The sequence below is a fragment of the Melanotaenia boesemani genome, chromosome 19 (assembly GCF_017639745.1).
Source record: "Melanotaenia boesemani isolate fMelBoe1 chromosome 19, fMelBoe1.pri, whole genome shotgun sequence".
NCBI classification, from domain to species: Eukaryota; Metazoa; Chordata; class Actinopteri; order Atheriniformes; family Melanotaeniidae; genus Melanotaenia; species Melanotaenia boesemani.
Window position 1 is genome coordinate 17,149,136 of NC_055700.1, and position 22,821 is coordinate 17,171,956.

The 22,821-nt window shown below is 38.0% G+C and overlaps 1 protein-coding gene across 5 annotated transcripts in view; it reads right to left on the reverse strand.

The window, feature by feature from the left end:
* The window catches only part of LOC121630137 (spermatid perinuclear RNA binding protein), a 73,103-nt gene that overhangs the window by 36,105 nt on the left and 14,177 nt on the right, over positions 1–22,821 (reverse strand). For 4 of the 5 annotated variants that reach the window (XM_041970236.1, XM_041970234.1, XM_041970235.1 and 1 more), the window contains one exon: positions 15,708–15,797. The gene's annotated coding sequence lies outside the window, so the exon portion shown is untranslated. Of the gene's footprint in view, positions 1–15,694; positions 15,798–22,821 lie in introns of all 5 variants that reach the window. The other variant, XM_041970238.1, reaches the window with a different exon arrangement.

The window sequence follows — 22,821 nt, forward strand, 5'->3', positions numbered from 1 at the left end:
TGCCATGCTGTTTCTCCAATACTCCAGATAAAAAACACAATGAAGAAATGTAGATTTGCTCAATTTTACAAAGAATACTTGCAAAACAGATTAAAAGATATTACACATAGATCAACAAGAGGCCAGCAGTTACAACCTTATCATACGGTCCCTGTAGAACTCGGCTTCAGTCACATCTATTTCCCCTTTTCTTTCTCAGTTCACACATACACATGCACCCATACACAGCTGTCTCAGCAGGGGTGGAGGGTTTGTCCTCGTGTAAACGATCCGACAGACTGGCTGATCAGTCCTTGTGCAGATAAATGTGGACACACACACAAATGAATGCAAGGACCCACACGGGCCCTCATTCATATTTCATGAGCTGGCAGGGGTCTCTGGGAGGGGGATGTAATACAAACATGTACTTGTTTTGATACACTGGGTTACACACTTGAGCCTAACACACCCTGTTCATTTCACAGAGAAACAGGTGATGAACAAACTGTAAGCTGCTCTGTAACCAAAACAGACAGACACCCTGCAAATGATGATTTGATTTTTACTTCCATTTGTTTATTTACAGCAATTAGCCTCTAATTAATGGTCTTAGTATCTTTGATTGCCACCTTTTTTCTGCAAATCCGACAAATTACCTTATTGGGGTTTCGAGCCTTTTTTGTTTGGCCTAATAACAAAATGTGCCCACAGAGATGTTGCAGTATATGGTTCTGCAATTAAATCTATGACGTTAATGCCAATAAATACTACATATTAAGTATCTCATGTTTGACATGGAGGTCTGCCATTGTTGGCCCTCTTTTTAGCCAACAAAAAAACTTTCATTACTACAAAGTAAGTACTGAAAACAAACAACAACAAAACAAAACAAAAAACAAAAAAAAAACAAAAAAAAAAAAACAACGTAGTGGCCTTTTGTTGAACACAAAGCAGAACCTATAGTATAAAGCGGTTCAATGGTGAACTAATGATTAACCTTAATGATTTTCCATACCATTTGTAATAAGCTAAAAATGATCAAAAAGAGCTATTTAATCTACTTTTTATCTTATGGCTCTAAAGAAAAAACATGAAGTGTTGCTATGAAAGCACTGGCTGGTTTAATCAGGATGGAACAAACCGAAGTGAACTCATACACAATGTTCCTGACACAATGACGGTGCATCTGGCCACGCTCAACCCACATCACTGACATTTACAGAGCTGTGCATCTTTAAATGTGCTAACATTGGTTTCCTTCTCAAAGCCCACTCAGATTTGTGGGTTACAAATCAAGGTGGATACAGCAAAGTACACGAATGCTCATTTCATTAGTGACAACTATCACTTTATTATTTGTTTAGAGCTTTTATCAATTTAAAATTTGTAAATAAATACATATTGTCCATGACAGCAATACTTGTACTTGAACTTCATCTAAAGGTGCATTTTGTAAGATTGTTAAGGATTAGTTCAAGACTGTTTAGTGTATTTATTAAACAGTACAATGGCTTAAGTTCTTGATGAGCACATACTGAAGAGCACAGAGGCAAGAATGCAAGTCAGCAAATCAGCATCAAAGTTTCAGTACACAGCATTTTAAACCCTTATAGAGAAGCACACACTACTGTGTTGATATAGCAGTTTACTGATGTTGCTACTAGAGCATGCAGACTCTCTGTACCTTGTATTTCCTCCTGAGTTCACACTCAGTGTAACTTTAAGTGGAACAGTGTCTTTCAACAGGCTGCTAGTAGCAAAGTAACCGTATGTTATATTACACAACACTGGTTCATCTGGTTTGTCACAGATTCTGTTCATAACCTTTATGGACAGAATTTCTAGGCACTGCCGAGGTGGTGAGGCGATCCAGTTTGGTGGCTTTAGGATTGGATCTCTGCTCTTTGCAGATGATGTGGTTCTGTTGGCTTCGTTGGGCCATGATCTTCAGCTCTCACTGGAGCGATTCACAGCTGAGTGTGAAGCGGCTGGGATGAGAATCAGCACCTCCAAATCCGAGACCATGTGCTCTCTCGGGCTTTGCAATAGGGTCCTGCCTCAAGTGGAGGAGTTCACATATCTCGGGGTCTTGTTCACGAGTGAGGGAAGGATGGAGCAGGAGATCGCCAGGCAGATTGGTGCGGCGTCTGCTGTGATGTGGACTCTACATCGGTCTGTCGTGGTGAAAAAAGAGCAGAGCAAAGCTCTCGATTTACCTGTTGATCTACGTTCCCATCTTCACCTATGGCCACGAGCTGTGGGTAGTGACCAAAAGAACAGGATCATGAATACAAGCGGCCGAAATGAGTTTTCTCCGTAGGGTGGCCGGGCTCTCCCTTAGAGATAGGGTGAGAAGCTCGGTGATCCGGGAGGGGCTCAGAGTAGAGCTGCTGCTCCTCCACATCGAGAGGAGCCAGATGAGGTGGCTTGGGCATCTGGGTAGGATGCCTCCTGGACGCCTCCCTGATGAGGTGTTCCGGGCACGTCCCACCGAAAAGAGGCCCCGGGGAAGACCAAGGACACGCTGGACAGACTACATCTCTCGACTGGCCTGGGAAGGCCTCGGGATACCTCCGGATGAGCTGGTGTGTGGCCGGGGAGAGGGAAGTCTGGGTTTTCCTGCTTAGGCAGCTGCCCGTGACCCGACTCTGGATAAGCGGAAGAAAATGGATGGATGGATGGTTCATCCCTTGAGTTAGGCGCCTTAGTTTCTATGCATGAATGATTAATTGGTTATAAGTGGCTTTTTTTCAAAAAAAAAAAAAAGAAGAAAAAAAAAAACCAATACATTCCAGTGAAAAAGGTCATAAACAACTGCTGAACTGAAAATGACTGTAAGAGCAGCCAAAAACTCTAAAAGATCTTTAGAAAACATGGAGCTACTGTACAATATCACTTTAAAAGAATACTATAAAGTCTGTTTCCCTGGTATTTAAAACAAACAAACAAAACAAAACACACTCTCTCACACACACACACACACACACACACACACATAAACTATGTTTGGCAAAAGACTTTTGTACAGAAAAGTGAACATTTCAAGAAATTCCCTCATGATGATCTAGACATCTTGTAATACTAAAAACTGGATGGACATACATACAAAGATGCACGCCGACAGACAACCAAAAAACATAAAGCCTCACTATCAAAACCAACTCAGGCCAGAGCCTGATTACTGGATTTCAGCTGTAAAACCCATAATCTCAGCACTGCACCAACAAAGATAACAATACAGACATTTAAAAACATGAATCTGTGTGAAACAACAGACACCAGACTGGACCATTACACTTTTAATTCTTGCCTTACCAAAGAGAAACCTTGTGGCTCTACATGAGTCATAAATTATTCTATTACTCCACCATCAGAACAAACAGCATCTGTAATGTGCAGAGTATCATGAGCTTGACTCTACATCAGTGCAGTCAAGTGTTATAAGAGAACAGAGATGACAAACAGTTGTGTAATTGGTCGTCTCTATGGGCGATGACCTACTCAAAGCTGCAGTCTTCAGAATATAGAAAAATTAAAAAGTAAAAAGAGAAATTAAACGATGCAGTGTATAATTAGATATAATAAAAAAAAGTAAAGTGAACTATAAATGAACAGAAACGGGTAAAAAGCCAAATGGGAAAAATAGGGGGGAGCAATGAACTAAACGGCGATAACAAAGTGGGAGACAGAGGGGAATCTGGTCAGCAACAACACCCAGACATGGAGCTGAGCCCTCTGCTGAACAGACACCAGCAGAAACTGGTGCTCTTGCTCTTTAAGCATCTGGCCTCGGGCCTGCCACAATGACAATTACCTCCTCAACACACCTGGCAGCGACACTGTCCGTGTCTATGCACTTGTGTTTTGCCAGTTACCTCAGCCAGTGCTCTTTGCTGGAGGCAGGTGGGCTTTCTTCCAGCATGACTTGGCCACTTAAGACTGTATGCACATTATTAGAGTGCATGCACACAAACACAGACGGCGAAACAAACACCCAGCCAAGAGGCATAATAACAGTGCGCCAGCCCCCATTCGATTTTCATTATCAGAACAATTCCGTCATAAACAACAACACCAACTCCATTTTGCTGCTTCTTTCTCATGGAACTTTCCTTCTCCTCACTTTTCTGAAACTTTAACTAACTGTATAAGAATAAAAAATATAATGTTTAACTTAAAACAGCATCTCTACATTTTTTGGATTGAATTCTCGCCTTTGTCTCAGAAACAACATGTGGTCTACAATATGCACATCCCTTTCTGTATCTCAATGGGAGATTAAGTGAACTGGGTTTTATCTTGCATGGCTGTGTGTTGCCTGAGCTGACGCTATAAACAGCCCTGTGATATAGTCTTACTGGGTATAGCACTGATCAATTATTACTTTTCTTTTTTTCCCCGAACAGCATCCATCATCACCTTTTCTTTTTTCCAATTGTCTCCTATTCACACCATGTTGGAGGGTCATTAACCCATGATTGTGTGTTACTCTCCTGAGAAGGGGAGGAGAGGGGAGGGTGTTACTGGCAGAATTCCTGCCTTGTTAACACAACTGGTGGTGTACATACGCATTTATCTATATTACAGAATCATGAGCACAGACACCCCAACCCTCAAACCTTTAATTTCCTAAAGAAGTTTATACACAAGGGAAAAAAACACAACTGCAGTAGTCAGAAAAAAATGGATGGAACAAACAAATATGACAGAAAGAAAGCTAAGCAGGGAAATCTGCTGAGATCGCTGCAAGCAGCAATTTACACCTTTCACATCTGATAACCAGCAAACAAGTTGAGCAGTGGAAGAGAGAGTGATGGGAGACAGAAGATTGATGAAAGACAAGGCAGTGAGCTAATTAGTGTTGGCAGAGCTTATTTTCTCATTGCATTCTCAGAGTAGATTTAGTCTTTATGCTTAATGATAGAATAAGATTGTCAGACTCTCAGATTATTACTTCTTTATAACGAAATGGACTTTTAAAGCTTGTAGTTGGACCTATACATATACCAAACTTTAGTGGTGCTATACATAATACTCAAAATCTTTTTGTTTATTCCAGCTCAAAAGCATTTCCCACTAAACTTACAATTGTAAAGTTTTGGGATAAATATGGATGGTGTTTCTGGTGGCTTGTATTAGAGCTTGAAGCCATTTTTTGATTCTTGATTTTTATCTCAGAAAAACTATTTCTGTGCAAAGTATTTTTGGTCTCGTTCAATTTCTTCCCACCGACACTATTTCTGATATTCATTATACAGCTGGAAGGCTATTTGAGTGCATCTGAAAAAACATCTGCAAAAAAAATGTGTTAATTAAGCATGTAACACAGAAAACAGCGCGCACAAAAAATGAAACTCTTCAGCCTGAGTAGTGCACAAATAATCAGAACGGATGCTGAATCACACTCCCATGCACATCCCTCAAGCCATCTCAGTTGTGTGCAATGTGTAAACCGGTGCAAGCCGACAAAGACGTCTGTTTGCTAGATCTATTTCTCAACAGGTGTGAGACAGCAGAACAGAGAGGAACAGAGACAAATGAAAAGACAAGTGGTCAGAAATATAGATGCAGCTACAGGAAGAAGCAGACTGAGGGCAGGCGAAGCAGAGTGGGAAAAATAAAACACAATATGATAAAAGAAACTTATTTTTGACTGCACAGGAGATAGCAAAGAAAAGCTCCTGCATGATAAGGGTACTAAGATGAAGATATAAACTCCATGTCTAGATTCCTGTTAAAATGAAGATTTTCTCATATGCATCATCCCTCTATGTTAATGTTTTCCACATTTTTAATGTGTGTAATATCCAAACTAATTATTCCTTACAGTATACATTTTTTCATTGCCTTACATCGTGTATCACTTCTTCCCATCTTTACCAAGGGAATATCATTATTACCTCCACATCCTGAATGGTAGATAAGAATGGACTGATTAGGCTCCATGTAAGTTACCTGAAATAGAAGCATTAATTCTAGTATTATCTGGGATGTGTGTATTAAGAGAAGAATATGTAATGCTGCACAGAAAGCCTAATTTCACTGCCCCTATAATACCAAAGGCAATGCACTTTTACAGCAGATGCAGGGTTTTATTATGCAAAAAATGTCAACCATACGTTAAATTTAGACAAAAACATGCAAAAGCTCCAACCTTTGAACATAACCGATAACAACATTCAGCACTTTAAGGTTTTCCTCTCCAGTAATAACTGATTTCCTTTCTAGAAATAAACAATGACTTCCTTTTCTGATAAGAAGCTGTATTTCTTTTCCCCCCCAGATAAAGCAGCTTTACACTTACATTCCAGGCTACAATGAAGATGACATTTCCATGGCAGATAAGAAGACACAAGACAAGGAAAAGTACAGTAATGGCAACTGTGGTAGTAACTCGGCTCAATCTCAAAATGTTTGTTTGTTTTTCACAAAGCAACACCCAAAACACAGAAAGACATTACTGCTCATGCTCATGTCACACCCTACATAGCTGTGACATGATCTTGATAAAACGACACTCTATAGATATCATCTGCATTATGTCTCATTAATGCAGGACTCTGCAGCAGGCGCAACACATGCTGGAAGGATAATAGAACAAAGGTCACCTGGGGAGCTGTGTCAGGAACGTAACAAACACCTAGAATGGATTTTTTATCCTCAGTTCTTATTTCTTAGTTGCATCTCTCTCAAGGATATATATATATATATATATATATATATATATATATATATATATATGTATGTATGTGTGTGTGTGTGTGTGTGCACTGAACATCATTGATAGGACATTTATTTAATTTACACTGCCAGGATTTGATCTATTAAAAAACATAGATCTTCGCAGTATAGTTTTTGGACCATCAAATTTTTATCAATACAATTTTCCTTTAATTTCTTCTTCTTTTGTTTTTATGCAATGACAGAGTAAAATTGGTTCTTAAAAATTGATATTTTAGAAAGCAGCCCATCTTAAGATGCACATCTTCAACATCAATAAAGAGAGATAGATGTGTTTTATGAATAAGTGAAAGCAATCCTCCAAAGAATTGCAGCAGATACACATTGACACCACTCGCCACACACACACACACACGCACGCACACAAAAAAGCAATTACTTCTACTGACCAGCACGCTGATTTCCCCACTGATCTCAACTTATGCACTTGGTCTGTTCCAATTTATTTTAGATCTCCTGCTTCTCTTAAGTTTCATGCTGTTATTAAGTCCATGTTCAATCTCTTAGTCCTAATCTTCTTGGTGTTACACTACAATATGTCATCACATTTTTATTTTGCTTGACATCCTTTAATTTATCATTTCTTTGGCGACTACGCTGACAGATTTTTTACAAAATTTTAAAAATCCAAGCAGTTTGATTGCTTTCTTAAAATTACTATTAAATTAAAGCAGACTTGTCATACTTTCTTAAACTACATGCACTGACCTGTTATTTATACTGTGCCTATTCCTCTTACCAAGTGACAACTTAACACTGCAGGTCCACATCTAGCAAATTACAAGGTTCAATTGTTCAACTATTACCTTTAATCACATGTTTGCATCATCTGAGTGCCTGCAATCAAGAAAATAGGTCAGTAAAAGCCATCAAAAGGCACAACTAACAAACACTGCATCCAACACAATATACAGGAGGCAAAATGAAAGCTCATAAGAGAGAGAAGAAAAAAAAAAAGATATTAATAAATAAAAAATCAGGGGGACAATTCTGGGTCGTCTTCTCTTTAAGTGCTTGAGCCTCTTATTTAATATACGCTGTTTTTGCTATTTTTCTGGGTTGAAATTTTCCCATGACTTTAAATTGCTGGCTGCATGTAGATTTTTTTAAGCTTGACTACACTGTAGTTCAATCTTGACCAGGGAGCAGCTGCAGGGCAGGAGAGGTTAGAGCGTGGAGTATTGATGAGATGGCAGGAGGCAGAGAAAATGCTGATGTTGCTTCTGGGAGGGAAAATAGATAACACTGACAAGGCAGTGTAACTCCCTTTGGTCGATTATTAAAAAGGAGGGAGCTTTAGTGTGCATAGTTCCTGCTGATAGATCAGACTGGAGAAACTTAAGGTCATATTTATCCATCTATTTATCTACTGAGCTATCTATGCATGCAGTACAGTGGCTATACAGCGTCCACATCATATTACTCAGCTCAACTGTGTGAGTTCTGTCCTGCGTCAGTGTGAGGAATAAATAGACTATCACTATGCTAGAACTGAAGCATGCTACAACTGTGTGTGTTTCTGCGTGTGTGTGTGTGTGCGCACTGGTAGGCTCCTGCTGTGCTGAATTCAGCAGGAACAGATGGTCCTGCCAGGGCTCTGCTGAGGCTCCACAGTCCATAGTCTGTGTGAGGACTTCTGAATGTACCTACAGTTTGGTTGTGTGTGTGTGTGCCATGCTGATTCTCTCCTCTGTTTTTCAGCAAATAATCCGCCGCACACTTCCCCTTCCTACCAATTTAACATACCACTGCACTCATGTGTAGACACACTGACACTGACTGTTGCAGTGTAAGTGATATCTTAGTGGTCTTTGGCCTACTTGTCTCCTCCACTGACACTTAGCAGCTTAATCCAGCTTGAAAGGCTCTTCACTGCTAAGCCCATGTTTGCCAACAAAAAAAAAGACTGTCACACCCCCCACCGCCCATCTGTGGATGTATGTGTATGTCTGATCAAGTTTGTGCATACATGACTCAGTTATATTATAATGGATTGATTTAAACTGAAAATAGCTGGGTCCTGAACAAAACGGTAAAATAGTGAAATCTGGAGACAAACCAATGCCAAGATGTACATTAGGTTGCATGAAAGTATAAATTTAATTGTTATTAGAGCTTGAAGAAAAACATTCCTAAAACATGAACTCAACAGTAAATATAATTTTCATAGAGCATAAAAACTATGGCGTGGTATACAGAGATCAATGAGGCTAGGAAAGGATAGTGATATTTAGTTGGTTATTAGACTGGTGAGATCTCACTATCTGGAAATGAGCTTCAAAGATGGAGTTAGGACCTTCTTTTTTTTCTTTACTTGCATTGTTCAAATAATTGCAGACATTATAAAAACACTCCACAAGTAAACACACACAGTGCCATCTGTTGTGTACTTTGCTGTACAGATGGATGAATTGACCATATCTGTGTGTGAAATCTATCTGATATATTTTTTAAGTATGAGCTTCAGTTTGATTTTCTGTCTCTACATCTTTACCTCTTAATCTGCACTGCTTTAGCCTGAGCTGTTCAGTGCCTCCATTCATTCCAGTTCAATTTGGGCAGTGTGCTCGATACGGCCGTGTCATTACACACTTCCTTCCTTTCTGTCTGTCCAACTCAGGGAGAGGCGGAGGTACTGAGGGAGAGACGGGAAGGAACAGAAGGGAAGAGAGAAAGTGGAGGATGGGTGGGATTTAATGGGGTTAGAGGAAAGGAGGAGGGGTGTTAGAAACAAGAGAATTAAAGAGAGAAAGTGTATATATGAACACAATGCATGAGAGAAGGTTTACGGTGTGTGGAGGAAAGAGGAATGTAAATGCAATATGTTTTGATGTATGTGCACTTTTAGGTAGTGACATTAGGAAGACCTAAAGGAGAGATGGTGAACAGGATTAAATGAAAGGGTGCGACTGATTCAGAGAAGAATAATGGAGTCATAATGTAAGACATGGACAGGAAATAGGGAGAACAAAGTGAGGGAAGTGGTGAAATAGTGAAGAATGGAAGCTGAAAGTGAATCTGCTAAGGTCAAATATTGTCGATGAAAAAAACAAAATGGGAACAGGAAGAGGGAGCAGGGGGGTGTGAATGAGAAGATGACTGCAACATGTTTAAAATAATATGGGAAAAAAAAAACTTCACCAAGCTACAAGAGAAGGGTTGCTCATTAACAACTAAAATTGCTGTATAATAAATTATAAGAGTTGCATTTCTGGCAATTCCTTTTATGTTCTGGCTCGAGGACGACACCACAAAAAACCACAGATTAAGATTTTTAAAATTAAAGGGACATTTTAGTAGTTTTAAACCTGAGTTGTCTTTTTCTAATCCCGTTCCAAATGTATTTGGAGGAGGATTAGATGCAAGAGAAACTTACAAATCAAACAACAAGATTTATATTTTAAATGGTTGCAAAGTGTAAGTCAGTAATAACCAGTGTTGGGTAGAATACTGAAACACATGAGGGTAATATTTTAGCTAAATTAATAAACAAAAACAGGACTATTCAAATTGTTTCATGAATGAGAAAATTAGTCCTGGGATTTAAAACTGATGTCCACACATCCCACTTCAATACTCCTACTCCCCTACCTCCAAACAGTCACATCATCTGGTATTAAAATATTCTGGATACAATCTTTGACTCAGGTGAGAACCTGCTGTTAATTTAAATCACAAACTATTTTTTACACAAATGTAATACAACTTAGTTCTTCTTCTTTCAACTTCTTTAGTTTAAATGTGTTGTAGCAGTTTATTGTTAAACCGGCACACAGGAGAAGATTTATTAAAGCCAAACAAGAATTATGTTGGACATACAGTAACTAACAGCAACCACAGCCTACTGTCCACCTCTGGGAAATATAAACTGGTACAGTCTCACTTTTTGCTATAGTGATGCACAATAAGGGTGGAAATGTGGAAGATGCGATTTCAGCTACAGAGGTTATGGAGCAATCATTGAAACACAACAAAAAGAAAAACAAACATAAATAAAACGAAGAACAAAGAATGCAGAAGAACTGCAAAAGGTAGAAGTCCGTTTGAACTACATCAGTTTGTACCTATTGCATATACTACAATGTAAGATTGTCTTAAGCCTGGTACACACGTAAGGATATTTGGAATGTATTTGTCCCGATTTAGCCTCCTCCCGACCTCAGCAAACGCCCGATCATCGTGAGATTTCCCTGTCCAATTATCATTTGGTCTGTGGTGTGTTATGAGCCGATTTGTCCCGATAATCTGCATTCAATGTAATTTTTCTATGCAAAAACCTGAAAAATTGCTAAAAGAAAAAAAAGAAAAAACCTGCATTTTTTTATATATCTATATTTAAAAACAAAACAAAAAAAATATTTATTTCTTTAGCATTTTAGCCATGTATTAGGAGCCATTGTTGAAGGTCCAGAGAGCCGCAGGTTGCAGACCCCTGCTTTACACACTTTCTCCTCCACAGTTGTTGTGCAACACCTGCACAACAACTGTGCTTCCTTCTTAAGCAAACACTATTACAGCCACATCAGCAAATGATAACGCATACTTTTATTTGGCAATAAATAATGTAGCGAATGGTGGTCAAATGCACTGGGTAACACTAAAATCACACTGCATGAATCATTTAAACACTCCTCATCTCACATTTTATGCTCTGAATGGGGACATTCCTTTAAAAACATGCAACAGGGCCAGTGCAAAAAAATCAGTGTCCAAGCTTGTTAGGTGCCAACTTACCACTGCACCTTACTGGTAAACCTAACATCTCATTTGCTCCAGATGATATTCTATAGCAGTATTGGTAGTCATTGGTGAAGTACACATGTTCAAACACAATATTTATTTCAGACAGATGTACATTGCATCCTATATACAGCAACTATCCATCCATTTATTTTCTATACCGCTTAGTCCAATTCAGGGTTGTGGGGAAGTTGAAGCCTATTCCAGCAATTAGCAGATGAGAGGCAGGATACACCCTGGACAGCCAGTCCATCGTAGAGCATATACAGCAGCTACTATGTTGTAAATTTTGTTGTAAAATTTAATTTCCATACACACACTATTGCTCTATCTTCTAGGATTATGAACATAAAATAAAAAACAAAACAAAACAATGATTTCCTGAGGACACTGATGTCAGTTAACTACAATAATGTTTCACATTGCATATCTAGAAGGCTTTGCACCTAAACTTACAGTAAGTGTGTTGTTAAGAGTGTGTGCTGAACTGATGCTGTTATTTCCTCTGAACGTAAAGCAGAGTGACTGACAGTGTTCTGTTCCATCTTGCAAATCAGGGCATGTATCAGCCCTGAGCCCTTTTTATATGGCTATTACATCCTTCTGTTTACTAACAAGTAACAAACAAAGCATGAAACCGTAAAAAAATTACACAGTGCGTGAGAAATTGACGTCTTTTTCACCTGCACGTCTAAGAGAGCAGTCTTGTGCATATGTTTATAACTGAACTCTGTGCAGAAAGAACCAAAACAGCATGTGAGTCACAAGCTCCATCTCTCTACTGTCAGATTTTTATTGCTCAGACATGGGAAAAGCATCAGATAGCAACCATGCCTGAGAGAGAGGAGGAAAAGAGAGTGTGAAAGAGATTCGTCTTCAACTTTTTCCTTTGGGACTGTCACCATGGTTACAGAAGCATTTCCTGCCAAATGTGGGACAAACATAAGGAGGAGCGAGGGGGATGCAAACAAATGGAGAGATATTGAGATAACATGGTGGCAATAAGATACAATCATGAAATACTGAAGTTGATGTAAGTGAAAAGAATTGATCCTACTGCAATGGACTGGTAATCTATCCAGGGTTTACCTTGTCTTTCGCTTGCTAATTGCTGGGATAAGCTCCAGCTTCCCCACAAACCCTGAATTAGACTAAGAGGTCCAGCATGAATGAATGAATGAATGAATGAATCGATCCTAATATTGATAGAATTTTAAAGTACTTACGGTAAATAAGTCAGTTTCAGCTCCAGTTCCAAACAACACAGACTCAACCGAGTCTTTCAGATGCATTTACGAAAACTCATCTGCTGTTTATAGCACTGCAGCTAGCTAACCACAAGATACTTGATCTCCAGCAGAAAACACGTAAGGTGGCAGAAAGAAGCAGCGACCCAATACACACTCGAATGGAAATCAGAGACCAATGAGAACAAACAGCATCAAGAGACTATAACGTCTCATCTTACAACCAGACAATCACACTCCATCTATATTTCAAGAGCTATGGAAAACTATAACAACGGGCTGTCCAGATCCAAGATTAGTGGAGGGCACCTTTAATGAGGAGGGCACAACGATATCCTGTTTCCACGCTGGTGGCCTAACTACAGTCTCACAGGGCAGCTTGTTTAAGTTTGGTACCAAACCTTCAGGAAACGTAATTGATCTTGTGAATTAAATCAGGTTTTATTCAATATCTTATTATCAAATCAATAGATTGTAACCAAAACTCTATTACTGGTCATCATTTAGTCTTCTCAGCATCACCTTTCAGTTTATATAGATTATAATAATGTATGTACATATCTGACAACTCACTTTACTTTCTTGTAAACAACTCATTTATGGGATACACCATGCATGGCTGGTGTCTGTTTCTCTAAGCAGTAGGTGGGCAAAAATTGTGCTCAATGTGTGATTGTCCCAGTTTTCTCTGCAATAGCTTTGTCAATATTTGTATGAAGTGTAGCCAACATTACAGAATGAATTATTTATGATGAACAAAGGAAAAGGAGTTACAAGGGTTGGTTCTGCTTGACGGTGTTGCCACGGACCTTTTAAAATGTGTGTGTGTTCAGGTGGGTTGAGTGAGCGTCGCCGAGTAAGTGTGAAAGAGAGAGAGAGTGATGCGCTCTGCTGCGCTCATCGGCAAAGTCACTGCTTTCTCAAGGACACTGCGGCTAAGGGGCAAGAAAGGGAGAAGGAATGACACACAGGAAGCAAAAGGAAGCATATGACAGTAAGAAATACAAACACTTGGTAATAGAAGGACAAGTTAGATGAGGAAAGGAGCTAAGGCAGCACATGAGAAAAGTATGAGGAAAACCAGAACAAGGGGCAAAGTATGTGAAAAAACAAGAAAACATTGTTTGGACTGTTAATACCTGTTCAACACAACTGATGATTATAACCACTAAGTCATGTATCAATTATACTTTCAAGTACTAATAACTCATCAACACACCTACCATTTGAGAGATTAGATTCAAGCATATGAACGATAGTTTAACTTGATAAAGACTCCCTAATTCATGGACTAAACCTCTGCTCAGCACTAATACAAACTAAACTCAGTGAATGACACTATCAAGTCATCCAACACAACGTCCCGCTGAACAACTGTGTTAAGCAAACAGTGATGTGGAGCATATTTTTCTGTCTGGTTCAGTCTCAGCAGTGAAGCACTAAAATCTTTACAGTAATAAATTATTTATATAAACAGACACACATATGCTTAACAGAGATGATAGTGGGAAAACCCACCAGGTGAGCTGCATAACAGCTATTTTACATATTTCTTAAGCAGTTTACCAAATCAGAGTGAATTTTGCCTCTTTAGGGATGAAAGTCCTTGACCAAATGTAATCAGAAAAGGTGCCTAATCAAAAAGGACTGTCAGTGTCCAAACACCGGGGCAACAAAGTTTTTTTGCTTCTGTTAAAATAGACCAGTAAGATATTGGGGGGAAGAGGTAAAAATATAAGCAGGTAAGCAGATAGGGGTGCATGGGGGTTAAGAAATCACAACCGATCAAAATTGTTGATAAATTCTTGAAAGGGTATCCCAGTACTAAGCCAAAGTAAGTAACAGACCCTCCAGTCCACTAATGGACACTATGTCAATGTCACATTTTCCCTCACCTGAGTGTAAAACAACACACAACCGTGCAACTTCAGCAGAGAAAGGAAATAGTACTGTTTAATAGGAAACACCTGCCTGTATAGCACATCAGTTCATGCAAACATTTATGTTTTGACCACAGATAAACAAGAGTTTAACAAGACAGATTCTCTTTTGATTGTAATCTTCAGAGAATGCAGCTGCTGCACCAGACTATTCAAACCCTCAACCCGCAGAGTGAAAGCCCTGTTTTTTAAAGGCTGTTTCTCCTGTTTTTATTAGGAGTGTAGTGCTATTTATCAAAGTAGCAAACCAGAGCACACGTGACCATGTGCAACTGACGTGCATGATAGGTATGCACACTCGCGGACTAAACGTATGAATTCTTTTCAAAGTTATGTAAACAAAAAAAAATAATTAAACAAGCAAATAATATTCAGTGACAACTGCTCCATACTGACACTGAATGGCTAGCTTTATTCTTACATGTCATCTGCACATTATCAAAGACATATAAATATAACCACAGCATTTTAGAAACAGCTCTAGTAATACTAATATCAATAAACTAATTAGCCGTTACTTTATACTGACAGCTTCTGTCATGTCATCAGTATGACAACTGGTCCACTTTGGACAAAGAGTTAGGAGCATCTGTTGAAGTGCAGATTTGCACATGAGTTTTAACTGATGCAAGATGAGTTTGCCGGACAAACATCCAAAAACCAAAAATTTGTTACAAATTTACCAGAAAAAATAAAAAAGTAATAAATCCTATTTCAAACCCTAGATTTGAATTATTTCTGTCAATCAGTGGTAATTCTATTAGATATGTTGAATAACTAGATAAATCATTTAACTATTAGATTTGCTGGATTTCCTGTTGCGCAGTAGATAAACTAAAATATTTGCCTGTATGCAGTCAAATGTACTCGGCATGGGTGTGAACCAACGTACCTGCTACAGGGCTTCTTTTGTTCTCTGGCTAATTGGGCTGCACTGTAAATAATGAGCCAGTAGAATGAAACAGTAGCAACCCTTCACAGTACACAGAGACACAACATGCAGAGTACATATAAAGACAGAAGGGTAACAAACGATTCCCTCACCCAGTCAACTCACCTTCCTCTTTTCTCTTATCTGCCCACGATTTGAAGTGCCTACCAGTCCGTTTATCCGTCTGGAGTCACTATGCAGGGTTCTTATGTGTACCTGAGGACACACAAGTTCAAAGGTTTGTTAAAGTTTAGCATGACAGCACTAACAGGTTGTGTATGGCTCGACTTCAATCAATGCAAAGAATGAAACTATTACTGCTCTGAATGATCATTTAAAGAGCATTTTGTGCAGCAAAAGAGAAAAAGAGAGACAAAGAATGAAAGATGAAAGCCAAAAATCTCCAACAGACAGTGAAACAGGTACTTTGGCAAGTGCACATTTAAACTGAAAAAGAACAAAAAAGAATGATTATTGATAGTAAGTCAGGATAGGGACAAGAGAAGTAGAGCTGGGATAAAAGAAAAATACAAACTGGTATAAAACTAAATTATTTGCAGAAAAGTTGGAAGCACAGATTTTGACCAGAAAAAAAATCTGGCCTTCCCTTTTCATACATATGTGTAGCTATAATAAATAACTCCATTTTCACTCTGCTTTTTATGTAAACCATTAACAAAGAATTAACTGTATGGCAGGAGCTCTGAAAATATTCAGTTTATTCCTCTGAGCCATGTTTGACTTTGAGAAAAGTTGCTAATTGGCGTATCTACCAAAACTCTTCCAAAACAAGGCACTTTCCAAAGTTTGCATAATGCACTCCTCACCCATTCTTCTTCCAGAATCCCTGCATGGCACAAAACAAGGCTGAATTTATTATGATGCAAGTCTGCCTAAACACACACTAAAGACTTACAGCGTCCATCTTTAGCTAAACCAATTTATCTCCAGTAAAGCAGAATAAATATTAAATTGTAGTTTACTACATATTTAATCAATTCTAAACTCTATTCAAACTTTTTTTTTCTATAACTGGTCCTGTTTCCCAGTAAAACCCTTTACCCTTTTGTCTTTGGAGCCTTTATTATGAAACAAAGCTGCCCGACAGTTTGGTTTGCATTTACAGTTTTATCACATTTGCTTGTGAGCTTGTGATCGTTGTTGTTTTGCCATCCTCAAACCCTGATTTATGCACAGCAGCAGCACATTTCTCCGCTGATCCAGATTCCATCCATCCACAGTAATTTTAGTCAGTTAAAGACCATCACATCACTTAGTCACCCATGCTTCAGTATTGAATAACAAATTGTGTTAAGGTGGCAGATGGCAAGAAGTGAGGCTGTACAGAGCAACAATACTAAAATTGAGGACCTGGCATTAAATATCTAGAACTGCAGCTTGCCTCTTTCCATATCATTTAATCACCAGCCACAATTAATCAATGCCAGATAGAACCATTTAATAACCTTCAATTCTTATTATTGTAAATCAATGAGACCAATGCAGATTGCAGTACCATTGGGAAACATCAGACTAACTTCTTTGATTGGTATCTATGTGTTGAGCTAAGAGATGTCTTAACTCAGTGATAACAGGAATAATCCTACTGACCATATGCTTAGCAGAGTATTGCAATCAATAAATCCCAAGCCTCTGAGACACCGTGTAACCACATGTCGCTCTCCGTGTGACAGAGATGATCCTGACAAACCAGATACAGTAAACTGAAGATGGCATGCCAGGCCACAAATATGAGCCAACCAAGAAAAATCAAGTCAAAGCAAATGTAGAGTATTTGCTGTGAGTTGCTTGGAGAAGCGGTCACACCTCAAATAACAGAGGTGGGTGTTGGTTGGTGTGATGGATGCCGTGGTTCTGCAAGACAAACTGGTTCCAAGTCTTTTCACAGCGTTAACACACACATACGCACACACACACACACACACACAAAACAAAAAAATTGCAATTATGATTAGCCTGTGACAGCACAAGTACACACTAACTTTTCTGCAATTTCATTCACTAATGCTTTTACCATTAGTGATCAATATTAATATAGCAACTGTTTTTTACCTGTCTGTTTTCTAACTTAATGTATTAAAAGATTTTTTTTCCTTGAGTGCCAGAGCTAAACTTAATTTAACTTTCCATAATTGTCTCGAACGTAGACAATCCAAATAATAAGGCTAGATCAAGCACAGCAGCACAGCTTTTATATAAACCATGATGGGCAGAAGTAACTAAAGTTACATTATAGTAAATGGCGATAAAAATGAAATGATAAATAAATCTATAGCTGATTTAAAAAGCTAGCTAATATTATCAAACATTTTTCCTTCTGTGGTGACTACTCCACTTTTGTTTATTACTCATATTTTCACTCCCTTCATTTTTGCCATTTAATTATTGTTACTTTCACCTGATAAAATATATGTACATTTACATTTATGTCAGCATTTTCCTGCAGAAACTATGAAATATTCAATCTCTAGACAAGGAAAAAGTAGTGTGTTTTTAACATTAAAAATGCATAAAAAATATGTACGTATTATTTTAATGTCTAAATAAAATATGTAAATGAGCATAATAAAGGCACTAAGTCTTGAGTCTTAACAAAATCAGTTTAATAAAAATGTTGCAGGTATGTAGTTTACACATAAAATCTACCAGATGTATCATGTGGGTCTTCACCGCGATACATTTGGCTTGTAAATCATCTAACAAACATTTAATAGGGAGGAGAGTAGGTTTTGAGATTGAAAAGAGAACACAACATCCAGATTTGTTTTTGTCTTCACTGCAGTACTTCTACACACGATAATGAAGACAGTGCTCTCAAATATCACTAAACTGTTTTTAAGCTCTCATGAGGTGGTTTTTCAGACATGTCGATATAGTCGTATATTGCAAAAGTGTAATGGAAACACTTTTGTCGCATTTACAGGTCCCAGGACGTGACGTAGGGGGTCAAGTTAAGATGGCGTGGTATGAGAAGACGCAGGAGGAGATGGAAATCTTTTTATAAATAATTAAAGAAAAAATATAACTGCCATCCTTGATAGCAAAAAACAGGGAAATGCAGTTTTACAAAGAATAAAAATCTCCATCCTCCTCAAAGTGGAGTCTCACAGGACGAGATTTTAAGAGAATAACAGCTAACCATTCAATGGAAACACCTGCAAATCGCAATTGCACCTTGTGTATTGCTTTTATTTTGCGAAAAGCTCTAATGGAAACACAGATTAACCAGTGTCAGTGAATGCAACATGAGCATAGAGGAATGCCAAAAATTAAAAAAAAATTACACCCATTAGATCACTTTAAATGATTAGGTGCATGTATTTTATTTGCACCCATCTGATCAGTACTGAGGTGAGGGTGGCAGAGTTTCCGCTACATGTAAATGATGGTGGCGCGCTGCCATGCTTTCAGAATCCTGATTTTTTCAGATGTTACAAGCGTAAATTGTATGGTATGAATAGAAAGTCTATATGAACCATAAAGCCTTTATTTGCACACATTTTATGGACCATAATAAGAGTGGGAAATTGTACTTAGGGCTGCTAAATATGATATATACATTTTTGTATTTTCTCAGCATTTTGATCAGCTGCTCATTAACTATGTCTTATAAAAAAGACTAGTGGGGGGAAGTGGAGGCAGAGCAAGGGAATATGGCAGGAGAGCAGCAGGGAAGCTGTGGTCGACTTCCTGTACAGCAGAATCTAGAGCTCTTCAGAATCAGACGTACTTTATTAATCCCAGATCAGCAAATTTCAGTGTTACAGCAGCATTATAAAATGACAGAGGGAGGGGGTTGCAAAGTCCTCCCACAGTTTAAAAAAATCCAGGAGAAAAACCTGGGTGGCAAATTCTGAACCTTTAAATTCAAAGGACAAACTTTACAGCCTTGTAAATTTTTGCAGGGTTTTATGTTTGAGTTCTAGTTAGTAAAGCTACCTCCACCATGGCTTTGTCTTTAGAGCCAGATAAAAGGGTCTGTTTCAGTGTGAATCCTTGCAGTGTAATTTGTGGTGATGCAGCCATTAGCAAGGAAATAATTCAGTTCTTTGGCTGCACAAATTAGTTGTAGAAACATTGCAGGTTAAGCTTTACCACGTCTACTGAAGTCTTAGGCTTCCTGGTGCTCTTTGCTGTCTTTTGCCACTTCACATTATACGAAATAATGAGTCTCCACACTGAGTGTTGCAATATTTCTACACTTAATATTATTTTCTAGCAGACTTATTAAGCAAGGGCCACTTATTGGACTATTCCTAAATCAATTGCAGTCATAGACAATGAAGTTATTCAGGTTTTCTAAAGCTTTGAGCCTTAGTGAGATCTACATGTGATGGGAAACGCACTGATTTATCCCACCATGAAACACCAGTGCTTTCATTAAAATAAACAATTTCATTTTATTCTAAAAACATTTCACTCTTTAACTTGTTAAAAAAATTTAATGAACACCCCCCTTTTAATATCCATGCACTTTATAGTAATTATGATGTGACTGGGTATCTGTAGCCTCTTTTTTCTGTTTGAAAATATTACATGTAATCCTAATCCTGATAATCTCAGTTATAAGTCATTTCCATTACAGCAATGCTCTTCTACTCACATTCAATTTAAATTAATTTCCAAATGTAAACATCAATTTCCTGAATTAATTACACTCTCCTGAGACCAGTGTGTGATTGTGTATGTTTGCTGAAACTGATCACATCAGTCACACACACACACACACACACACACACACACACACACACACACACACACACACCAGAAAACCGTATATGAGTAGCTTTATTACTAAGCCATTTTTTTATATAATTCAAATCCAGAAACAACAAAGGGTACCATGGGGACTATATGTGGAGGGAAAAAAAAGGAGGATAACAAGCAGGTAAATGAACTGAATCCCCTTTTGAGCAACAACAAGAAGCAGAATTCAGAGATGGTTGATGAACAAGATACAGGGAAACAAGTGTAGGGAGCAAGATTAAGTCAGGCTACAACAATGTACAGGGAAGTGGACAGAGTGAGAGGAAGTTTAACATTTCACACTAAGCCTGTTGTTCTGCATTGTTGTGTATCAGGAAGCTTTGCTGGTCCACCCCTAGTCAACAACTATAGTAATTTAAGCTTATACAGATGCAGCCATTGCTGAGAAATTTACTGCTGACGCATGCCTCTAGTCCCAGGAGTGGCTGCTGAGAGGAATCAAATAGCTTTTTCTTGTAAGGACATGATCCTGTGATCAGTTCAATTGGATAAGAAATTTTCAGAACTAAACAGTCATCTACTCTTTCATAAATAAAATGATTAGTCCTAAACGAGTGTATTATACTGCTCATTTAATTTGTGAAGCACAACACAGAAGTTCTATGAAAGCTGACACTGCTGCACACACAAGCTTACACATTTGTCTTTATTATTACTATTAACTCTATAAATCTTATTAAAATCCAAACCTCAACTTTAATCATTACCACTATAACTCGCCACCCAACCTGAATCTGACCTCAGTTCATACCTTTGCTATAACCCAAACCAGGATCTCAGAAATGATGTTCTGTCTCATTAGCATGCCCACACGACTGCCACTTTAATTCTCTGAACGTCTATAATTCAATTAGGAACATAAATACATCTATCTAGAAATGAGGAATGAGAAATATGTTTTGTTTGCCCCCAAAAACCAACATATTATTTCACTTCTTTTTGTTCAGAATAGCTATCTCAATGTTTGTTTTTAATAGTTATTTAGTTATATTTTTCAAGCAAATATGTGTAGTGTGACATTGTGTTTTGGCTCTGAAATTTGGTTTCTAAACTTGACAAACATTTACACATACATGTATTCATGCACCTCAGCTAGATGCTCACTATGATCAAAAATAATTTATCCCACAAATTTTCTTTTTATGTATAAATGTTTAAAAAGGTCTAGATTTTCTATTGTCAAATATATCAAATAATTGATTTTTGAAATGCAAACGTAGCGTTGTTTATTTGCAGAAGCAGGCTTTTGAACAAGATCCTTTTTAAAATATTGAGAAAAATTAACAATTGAAAGAGGTTCGACACTGCAAGCTACATGCTGCAGCTGAACTATCGGAAAACCATCAGAAAAGCAAATGATCAGGGACTCCTACAAGATCCTGGTTTCGCTGGGAAAAAAAGGCAGTGCAGAAATGTTATAATTGGTCTTAAGGTAAATACATCTACAGTAAGGGTGCTGTTTTGTGGGGCATCTGTTTGTTTTGGTGTAGGTAATTATAGAGAATTTCTATGAAAGTCACTCACTTGTAAATACCACATACAAATCAGCTTAAATTTGGTTCTGAGCATGAGCTTAAATGAGAACACACAGACACGCTGTGCAGGAAAGCATGCAACATCAGACCTTATAGATGGTACAAGGTGTCTTTCACACTAAAACAGTACAGGCAGTATAACGAAAAATCTCTGCATGGAAATGCCAAATATAAAAATCACAAACTAAATAAAGTACAAGAAAAATAATCTATTTCTGACTGTTACAGCAGGCTTAAAATTTGGTGTGGTAAAGGAAACTTCTTCCTCTGAAAGCTTATCTTGTATGAGATGACATTGCATAACAAGAGCTGTATATTGGTCAGCATATATTCTACTATAAAAACAGAAAAGACTGCACACTTTTTTTCACTTCTTTAAAAGTTACAGATGTTGTGAAATTTTTACAACACTGCACTGTGGAACAAAAAGAAAGAAAATAAGGAAAGAAAATAATAAAAACAACTCATAAATTATTCAATACAATAGATAAACAGTGAGCAACAGGACAGCAGCAAAACTGACACCGACACAAGATCTTATAAAAACTAGGAAATCTTTACTAGAGATAAAATTTGATCATTGAGCCCAGTCATATGATACACAGAGCTATTATGTGGTCTACTTATGTCACAGTCAGTCACTCTGCAGCTGCTTTGTATTACCCTTGTGAAGTGTTTCATTTCATTCAATTAGCCACGCAACTGTTTGCAACCAGTGTGTATGGTCCAGTCTTTTTCCAGGTTTATAGGCCACTGATTAACTGTGGTGAATGAACACCACGCATCAGTCTGACAGAGCGCTCAAACAGAACATGAATGGAAGGGCAGTAAGGAAGGAAAGGGCTTGACTATTTGCATTTCTTTCATCCACAATTTATCTATACACACAACCACAAAAACACTAAATGAAAAACACT